We start from the raw sequence: 10524 nt of genomic DNA on the forward strand, positions 1-10524 counted from the left end.
AATTAATATTGATATCGACATCAATTTTAAAATTGATATCGATATCGATAGTTATTATTTATATCGATATTATCGACATCGATATCGATATCAATTTTATTATCGATATCGATAACGATATCAATATCGATATCGATAGTTATTATTTATATCGATATTGATATTGATATCGATAGTTATTATCAAAATTCAAAATTCAAAATTCAAAATTCATTTATTTCAAGTAGGCCTAATATAAGCACTTTTGAAACGTCAAGTCTATCTGTTTGTAGTGATTCTACCACCAGTTCGGAAGGCAGATTCTACCGAGAAGAAGCCGGCAAGAAACTCAGCAGTTGCTCTTTTCCAACATCAACAATTTACATTTTGTATTTTAACATTCATTTTTCTATCTTGTGAGAGCTGAAAGCGGAGCCGGATGCTTCCAAGCAACCTTGTCATTAAAAAAATCATCAATTGTATAGTAACCTCGCTCTAATAAATGTGTTTTAACAAATTCTTTAAACTTGTGCATTGGCAGGTCCAAAATCACCTTAGGAATCATATTATAAAAGCGTATACTCAATCCCACAAATGATCCCTGTACCTTACGCAGACGATATGCAGATGACACTAATTTATGACCATTTCTTGTAAGTCGACTGTTTATGTCCACTTTTTGTGTATAAAGACTAATATGTTGTCTTACAAATACTATATTGTTATAAATATATTGTGAAGCTACAGTACCTAAGTATGCCTATTTCTTTAAACTTCTCACGGAGGGATTCGCGTGATTTAAGTTTATATATTGACCGTACAGCTCTTTTCTGCAATATAAATATAGTTTCGATATCAGCTGCTTTACCCCATAACAAGATTCCATAGGACATAACACTATGAAAGTAAGCAAAATAAACTAGCCTAGCTATTTCAACGTCAGCAATCTGTCTAATTTTTCTGACTGCGTAGGCAGCCGAGCTTAGTTTACCCGCTAGTGAATCTATATGGGCACCCCACTGTAGCTTATTATCCAATGTCACGCCCAGAAAAACTGTGGAAGTCTCTATTTTTAGTGATTCACCATTTATCATTATATTTTTATCAATTTTCTTTACATTTGGTAAGATAAATTCGACACACTTTGTTTTTTTTGCATTTAAAAGTAAGTTGTTAACTGTAAACCAGTGCGACACATGCGACATAACACGGTTTACTTCGTCAGAGTTATCTTTACTCCTATCAGTCTTAAAAATTAGAGATGTATCATCTGCAAACAATACAATGTCGCATTTTCCACTGACATGGTACGGTAGATCATTTATATACACTAAAAATAGAAAAGGACCCAAAATCGAGCCTTGTGGGACACCCATTGAGGTATTTGAACCCTGAGACTTTGCATCATTTATGCAAACTCTTTGGGTTCTATTGCTGAGATAAGAGGCAACCAAATTTAGTGCAACGTTTTGGATACCATAGTGGCTTAGCTTAAGAAGCAAGGTTTTATGATCAACACAATCGAAAGCTTTAGATAGATCACAAAAAACACCCATGGCGTTCTGTGAACATTCCCAGGCATCATAAACATGTTTTATAAGTTTAGCGCCTGCGTCCGTTGTGCTACGACCTTTAGTGAAGCCATACTGCTCAGGGTGTAGTAAGTTATTTACATTAAAATGATATAAGAGTTGATTTAATATAATTTTTTCAAATATCTTACTAAGAGCTGGTAAGATTGAGATAGGTCTGTAATTGTTTATATCATTTTTATTACCAGATTTAAATAGAGGAATGAGTTTACTATGTTTCATTAGGTTCGGGAAAGTACCTAAATCAACACATTCATTGAAAATTATGGCTAAAAGAGGAGCAATGACGTCAATAATTTGAGATATTACCTTTACCGACATTCCCCATATATCACCTGTTTTCTTTAATTTTAACAACTTGAAGTTTTTACTGATATCCGATGCATCTATATGTTTGAAATGAAATAAAACTTTGCACTCATTAATGTTGCCTCTTAATAAATTCTGAGCTGCAGTAGGTGAGGAATTTAGTGAATCTGTTAACAAAATAGGAACATTCTGAAAAAAGTTTTCAAAAGTACTAGCAACTTCTGTATCAGTAGTTACCATATTATTATTAATAATTAATTCAAAATTTCCGTCTCGAGATTTAGTTTTCCCAGATTCATTATTAACAATTTTCCAGGTTGTTTGTATTTTGTTTTCAGATTTTACTATCCGATCTTTAATGTATAGCGACTTAGCTTGTCTACAAACATTTTTAAATGTTTTGGAGTAACTTTTTACATATTCAAGGAAGGTTGGAGTCTGATTGTATTGTTTTTCATCATATAGCTCATACAACTTATCCCTGCTTTTGTAAATGCCTATTGTCGCCCAATCACTAAACCTCATTTTTTTATTAGAATCTATGTATTTAAAAGTAAATACTTTATTAAATGCACTTTCTATTTCATTGAAAAGCGTACGATAAAGATTGTCGGGATGACAGTTTTCAAAAAAGAGAGCAGGAATTTTGGCTGATATTTCACCTTCAAATCGCGTCAGTTTACTCTGAGTTATCGGCCTGTACTTAACAATATGTTTATTTCTATTTGTACCAACAACAGTAATTTGTTGGCCACAATGATCTGACCTTAAATTGTTTAATATCGATTTACCTAAGATATCACAGTTAAAAAAAATATTATCTAAACCAGATGCTGAAGTTGCTATGATTCTAGTAGGTTCATCGAAAGCATTATTCAAATTAAAGCATTTAAATAAGTTTAACAACCTAGTCGTAGTAGTATTATGTAATAAGATATCAACATTGAAATCAATCAACTTTGATATCAATATCGATATCGATAGTTATTATTAATATCGATATCGATAGTTATTATTAATATCGATATCGATAGTTTTTATCTATATCAATATATTTAAACAATATCGATATTGATAGTTATTATTAATATCGATATCGATAGTTATTATTAATATCGATATCGATATCGATAGTTATTATTAATATCCGATATCGATATCGATATCGATAATAAAATTGATATCGATATCGATGTCGATAATATCGATAAAATAATAACTATCGATGTCAATATCGATTTCGATATCAACATCGATATAAATTTAATGTCGATATCGATATCGATATCGATATTGACATTGATTTTAATATCGATCATTATATCGATATTAATAATAACTATCGATATCGATATTAATAATAACTATCTATATCGATATCAATATCGATATAAATAATAACTATCGATATCGATATTGATATCGTTATTGATATCGATACCGATATCGATAATTAAACTGATATCGATAGCAATATCGATATCGATAATATCGATATCGATAGTTATTATTAATCAAATTAATAATAATTTTAAAATTGATGTCGATATCGATATTCATTTTAAAATTTATATTAAATTTATATCGATATTGATATCGAAATCGATATTGACATTGATTTTAATATCGATCATTATATCGATATTAATAATAACTATCGATATCGATATTAATAATAACAATCTATATCGATATCAATATCGATATATTTAATAACTATCGATATCGATATTAATATCGTTATTGATATCGATACCGATATCGATAATTAAACTGATATCGATAGCAATATCGATAATATCGATAATATCGATATCGATAGTTATTATTAATCAAATTAATAATGATTTTAAAATTGATGTCGATATCGATATTAATTTTAAAATTTATATCGATATTGATATCGATATCGATATTGACATCGATAGTTATAACATATTTATATCGATATTATCGACATCGATATCGATATCAATATCGATATAAATAATAACTATCGATATCGATACCGATATCGATATCGATATAAATAATAACTATCGATATCGATATTGATTTTAAAATTGATGTCGATATCAATATTAATTTTTAAATTTATATCGATATTGATATCGATATCGATATTGACATCGATATTTATTATTTATATCGATATTATCGACATCGATATCGATATCAATTTTATTATCGATATCGATATTAATAATAACTATCGATATCGATATAAATAATAACTATTGATATCGATATTAATAATAACTATCGATATCGATATAAATAATAACTATCGATATATTAAAATTGATGTGTTAAAATTGATATTAATTTTAAAATTTATATCAATATTAATATCGATATCGATATTTACATTAAATTTATATCGATATGAATAAAAACTATCGATATCGATATCGATGTCGATATTGAGATTGTTATTATTTATATCGATATTATCGATATCGATATCGCTATCGATATCAGTTCTATTATCGATATCAATATCGATATAAATAATAACTATCGATATCGATATTAATATCGATATAAATAATAACTATTGATATCGATAATAAATAATAACTATCGATATCGATATTAATAATAATTATCGATATCGATATCAATATCGATATAAATAATAACTATCGATATCGATATTAATAATAACTATCAATATCGATATTATTGATGTGGCGGAACGCCGCGCGGTAGGTATTCCGGAGTTTTCGTGGTAGCTCGAGTTCTTTCGACGGTCGGGATTCGCCAGTGCGTTCGGGACCCTGTCGTAGGCACCACGCGCGTACGCATCGCGGTAACTCGCACACCACGCCGCGTGGTTATATTTAAATTGTTGATTTGTGTAAGATCTAATATAAACGATATTTCATATATGTGGGTTTCATTTTAGTACCAGGAACCCCCATAAGTGGTGACCCCGAGACGTAAACACGAACATTACTTTCGTCTTCTGAGTGCTAAGTGTTGTAAACAAAAATCGATTATCGATATCGATAATCGATATTAATTTTATTATCGATGTCGATAATATCGATATAAATAATAACTATCGATGTCAATATCAATATCGACATCGATATCGATATCAATATCGATATAAATAATAACTATCGATATCGATATTAATAATAACTATCAATATCGATATTATTGATGTGGCGGAACGCCGCGCGGTAGGTATTCCGGAGTTTTCGTGGTAGCTCGAGTTCTTTCGACGGTCGGGATTCGCCAGTGCGTTCGGGACCCTGTCGTAGGCACCACGCGCGTACGCATCGCGGTAACTCGCACACCACGCCGCGTGGTTATATTTAAATTGTTGATTTGTGTAAGATCTAATATAAACGATATTTCATATATGTGGGTTTCATTTTAGTACCAGGAACCCCCATAAGTGGTGACCCCGAGACGTAAACACGAACATTACTTTCGTCTTCTGAGTGCTAAGTGTTGTAAACAAAAATCGATTATCGATATCGATAATCGATATTAATTTTATTATCGATGTCGATAATATCGATATAAATAATAACTATCGATGTCAATATCAATATCGACATCGATATCGATATCAATATCGATATTAAAATCGATGTCACTATCGATATCGATATTGATATTAATAATAACTATCGATATCGATATCGATTTATTATTAATTATTATCGAGATATATATTAATATGGATATCAATTTTAAAATTAATATCGATTATCGATAATAAAACTGATATCGATAGCGATATCGATATCGATAATATCGATAGCGATATCGATATCGATAATATCGATATAAATAATAACAATATCAATATCGATATTGTTATTATTTATATTATTGTTATTATATTATTTATTATCGATATCGATATCGATATCGATAGATATTATTTATATGGATATCAATTTTAAAATCGATATCGATATCGATATTGATATTGACATCGATAGTTATTATTTATATCGATATTATTGATATCGATATCGCTATCGATATCAGTTTTATTATCGATAATCGATATTAATTTTACTATCGATGTCGTAAAATATCGATATAAATAAATAAAACTGATATCGATAATATTGATATAAATAATAACTATCGATATCGATATCGATTTTAAAATTGATGTCGATATCGATATTAATTTTAAAATTTATATCGATATTGATATCGATATCGATATTGACATTAAATTTATATCGATATTGATATCGATATCGATATTGTCATCGATAGTTATTATTTATATCGATATTATCGACATTGATATCGATATAAATTTTAAAATTAATATCGATATCAATTTTGTTATCGATATCGATATCGATAACGATATCAATATCGATAGTTATTATTAATATCGATATCGATAGTTATTATTAATATCGATATCGATAGTTATTATTAATATCAATATCGATATCGATAGTGACATCGATTTTAATATCGATATTGATATCGATATCGATGTCGATATTGATATTGTTATTATTTATATCGATATTATCGATATCGATATCAGTTTTATTATCGATATCGGTATCGATATCGATATCGATATTAAAAAGTTTTATTATCGATATCAATATCGATATAAATAATAACTATCGATATCGATATTGACATCGTTATCGATATAAATAAAAACTATCGATGTCAATATCATCGACATCGATATCAATATCGATATTGTCAATATCGATATTAATATTAAAATTGATGTCGATATCGATATAAAAATCGATGTCAATATTGATATCGATATCGATATTAAAATTTATATCGATATCGATGTCGATAATATCGCCAGCGTCACTAGCCAACAGAAACATAAATATTGTAGATTTTTTTAAAGATAAGATAAAAAAATTACTTATTGGGAAATGTTATTATACCATCCAAGAATATTTAACAGACACAATATTATAGGTTTGTCATTTACAGTGATATTATAATTTGACATGAATTAATTAGATATTTGTAATTTTGTATCAATATCAGTCTTAAAGTTTATTCTTATTTTAATAATGTGGATTGACTTAGGATAGTATTATTATAGTAAGTAGGAATTATTGTACGATCATATATATTTTTTGCATGCCATCTAAGGCGGAATGTTTGTCCCTATGTTTTGTGTACCTACCAACAATGTTAAAATGTAAAATGTAAATTGTTGATTTACAGTGCAATATACTAGGTTACATAAAATTCATAATTCGTTTAAAGGAAATTGCATACAATTCTACAATAAACTACCAATTGACATCTTGGAGATATCTCTTAAAAAGTTCAAAGTTTGTATTAAACGTAAGCTTATGGAAAAGTCCTATTATAGTATAAAGGACTACGTAATCGATAAAAAAGCTTGGGTGTAAATTACTGCTCTAACCGGGTTGCTCTTCTAAGTAATAATTTAAAATGACATTGTGAGATTGTGATAACAAAAAAAAAACACCTGGCTTAGTTTGTTGTGGGCTTCTTCTTAGATCAGGACGCGTTTGGAACCCTCGTAGCTTTAGTTTTAAGTTTACGAATGTGGTTATCGCCATCATCTCACTACCGTGTAATTCTTATGTACGCATTAAAAGTGCCACCTATGGGCCTACTTGAATAAAGATATTTTTGACTTTGATTATGATATCGATTATAATATCGATTATGATATCGATTATGATATCGATTATTATATCGATTACGATATCGGTTATAATATCGATTATGATATCGATTACAGTATCGATATTAATATCCATTATTATATCGATTATTATATCGATAACAGTAATATATATTTATAATCGATATTATAATCGATATCATAATCGTAATCGTAATAACTAGCCGATTACGATTACAGCTACGATATGGATTTCGATTAACCATAAGTAACACTCCCTGCCGCGCTACGTATTTTGTTACATTGTAAATTATTTTTGTTCATGGACGATAGTTTTTCCTTTGCCGGCAATTGATACAAAAAAAAACTTTGATAGTAAATTACAAAAGGTTCTTAACTCCGCATCCAGTTCTAAATACGGTAAAGCCAGTTAAGCCACAGTTCAATTCCACGTCGCAAAAGGACATCGCGTTTAACCGAGGCACGCGACTTCGGAGCTAGGCACAAGTTTGCACCAAAGCGTTGTTTATTTATTTACCTACTTATTCAGTTTTCCAACGTTATACGTAGATAAGTATTGTTTATATACCGACCAAAATTAGTAAGAATGTTAGAGATTGTGCGGGGCACATACATCCTTATTGGTTGAGGTGATGATGATTATGATCTCTCTGGCGCAGCGGTAAGCACTGGTTTTAAGTTGGTGGTCCCGGGTTCGATTCCCGACAGGGGCAATTTGGGAATTTATCATTTCCAAATTTTCTCTGATCTGGTCTGGTGGGAGGCTTAGGCTAGTTACCACCATACCGACATTGATGTGCCGCTTAGCGATTTAGGGGTGTGGATTAATTATAAAACTGCCATACTTTCTAACAGGTTAGCCCGGTTCCATCTTAGACTGCATCTTCACGTACCACCAGGTCAACTTGTAGTCACGGGTTAACTTTTTATTAGCGACAGTGATTTTTCACGCTCTGACATTTGAAAGGTGCTCTCAGTTGAAGTGTGACAAAACAAAGTAGTTATGCAGATAACTATTCCGACGTTATGTCATGTTTTTTTGCAAGGCCAAAAAGTTGAATGAATAAAATATACTTTTATACTTTGGGGCTAAATGGCAGTGTGTTTTTTCGTAGTAAAAACAAAATTCAAAATTCATCTATTTTAAGTAGGCCTATATAAGCACTTAAGCACTTTTAAAACGTCAAGTACTTATGTCTGTTTGTAGTGACTCTACAAACACAGGTTCCGTCCACAGGTTCGGAAGGCAGATTCTACCGAGAAGAAACCATCAATAAACTCAGCAGTTTTTTTTGTTCACAACAATCATAATTCTATCTTGTGTTAGATGAAAGCGGAGCGGCTTGCTTCCAGGCAACCTTGTCATTTAGAAATTCTTCAATAGTACAGTAAACTCGATGTATTAAATGTGTTATTACACATACTTTTAACTTATGTAATGGTAAATATAATATATATATATATATATATATATATATATATATATATATATACATATACATAACAATATAACGAAGGTATATATATATATATACCTTCGTTATATTGTTGGGCTGAGTGTATAAAAGCATATACTTGGGCTGAGGGTTTTCTGCTTTTTCCGAGGACGCTGCTGATCAGTATATCTCTAATTTATGAGCGTTTCTAGTAAGTCGAATGTTAATATCCAGTTTTTTTTTTGTAAAGATTAATGTGTTAAGTTGTTTTAAATATATTTCGAAGCTACTTTAAGTATAACTAGCTATATTAAGTTGTAAGTATAGTATTTTCTTTAAATTTTTCACGTAGCGATAGTAGGTATACCTATTTATTTATTTATTTTTAACCGACTCACAAGAAGGAGGTTATTAATTCGGTTGTATTTTTTTTTATGTTTGTTAACACAGAAGAGTCTGTCGTTTATAAACCGGTATGATTTTTTTTTTTAATTTGAGACGGTATATACCTGTGGTTTCGTTTTCATCAGGTCAAGATCAAATCTAGGGTACTGTTAAAATGTTATGCCTAATTAAGAGTACCTACCAGTAATTTTCTACATTTTACTTGTGTTGGCTTAAAACTGTTTAGAATTTTTTTTTTTAATTGCTTTTTAGTTGTATAACAAAGTTGGTTCTTTTTTGTATTTTTTTTAAATTTAATATGATTCCTAAAGTAATATTACACTTGTTATAGATCTACCAAACGGTGTTTCGTTCATCAGTCCGTCCATCCGTCAAAGCCTGTCCTTTTGTCAGGGTCCTGTTCTAAATTGAGAAACTTAAGAACTCTATACTCAAAAATATTATTTGAGCGGTGATAACATACTGGTTAGGACTTCGGACTCCATTACGGGGGGGGACCGAGTTCGTTTACAGCACGTGCTTTCAACTTCTCGGAGCTACAATTAAAAAATCACTTGGTTGAACGGTGAAGAAAAAGATCGTGAAGAAACCTGTATGCCGGATCGTTCTCCATAACTTCTCAAAGGTGTTTGATGTCTACCAATCCACATTCGGTCAGCGTGGTGGACTACTATGGAAGCCATGTAGGTATATTCTAAGAGAACCGTGCCCTGTAGTAAGGCGGAATTAGGTTGCCAATGATGACAACGACAATCTATGGATATTAAAAATGAAATGTGAATTGAGCTTTAAATCAAGCACCACAGGTTACGTTTTACTTTGGCGAAGTTGTGTTTCGATATTCGAAAACGAGCGTTTATTAAGAGCGTACAAATCGCATACTAAAAGTAAATCAGGTACAAGTCAGTGCCCGACACCAATATTGCGTGTCAACCGTCGCTGAACATAAACTGTAGGGCTGTAAGATATGAAATATTTATACCGAGGAGTTATAAGAAATCTTTGTTTCCTACGTTTGAGAAGGGTTCCTAGCTCGCAAAACGTGAAACAAGCGAGCGAAAGAAACCCTTTTTTTAATTCTCCTTTTTTCAGCCTTTTTTTCATTAGCAATGTTAGCGTTTTCTTACGTAGCTGTTTTTGCTGGTTT

This window comes from Pararge aegeria, chromosome 25 (genome assembly GCF_905163445.1).
Source record: "Pararge aegeria chromosome 25, ilParAegt1.1, whole genome shotgun sequence".
NCBI classification, from domain to species: Eukaryota; Metazoa; Arthropoda; class Insecta; order Lepidoptera; family Nymphalidae; genus Pararge; species Pararge aegeria.